The sequence below is a fragment of the Marmota marmota genome, unplaced genomic scaffold (genome assembly GCF_001458135.2).
Source record: "Marmota marmota marmota unplaced genomic scaffold, marMar, whole genome shotgun sequence".
NCBI classification, from domain to species: domain Eukaryota; kingdom Metazoa; phylum Chordata; class Mammalia; order Rodentia; family Sciuridae; genus Marmota; species Marmota marmota.
Genome location: NW_026000241.1, coordinates 5,993,293 through 5,994,146, shown reverse-complemented (window position 1 = coordinate 5,994,146; position 854 = coordinate 5,993,293).

Genomic DNA, 854 nt, shown 5'->3' with positions numbered 1-854 from the left:
TCTTTAAACATCACAAAAGCTTGTAAAACTGCATTAAGCTCTACCTTTTGAGCTGATTGTTTGGGTACTAAAAATGTAAAAGTTTGATCAGGGGTAACTACTGCTGCTGTACCATTATTTGACCCATCAGTGAATATATTTGGAGCATTCATGATAGGTGTTTTTCTTGTCATTTTAGGAAAAACTACAGGATGCTTAGACCAAAAAGACAACAAAGGATTAGATGGTAAATGATTATCAAATGAAATATTAGATTTACACATGATTATTGCCCAAGTATTTAACTCATTAGCTAACTCATCAATTCTCCAGTCAGAATGGCAGCTATTATGAAGACAAACAACAATAAGTGTTGGCGAGGATGTGGGGGAAAAGGCACACTCATTCATTGCTGGTGGGACTGCAAATTGGTGCAGCCAATCTGGAAAGCAGTGTGGAGATTCCTTGGAAATCTGGGACTGAAACCACCATTTGACCCAGCTCTCCCTCTCCTCGGTCTATACCCAGAGGACTTAAAAACAGCCTAGTACACGGACACAGCCACATCAATGCTAATAGCAGTACAATTCACAGTAGCTAAACTGTGGAACCAACCTAGATGCCCTTCAATAGACGAATGGATAAAATGTTCCATTGGAACATTTTATCAGCAATAAAATAGAATAAGATCATGGCATTTGCAGGTAAATGGATGGTGTTGGAGAGTATTATGCTAATTGAAGTTAGCCAACCCCAAGAAACCAAATGTTGAATGTTTTCTCTGCTATAAGGAGGCTGATTCATAGTGGGATAGGGAGGGGGAGCATGGGAGGAATAGACGGACTCTAGATAGGGCAGAGGGGTGGGAGGGGAAG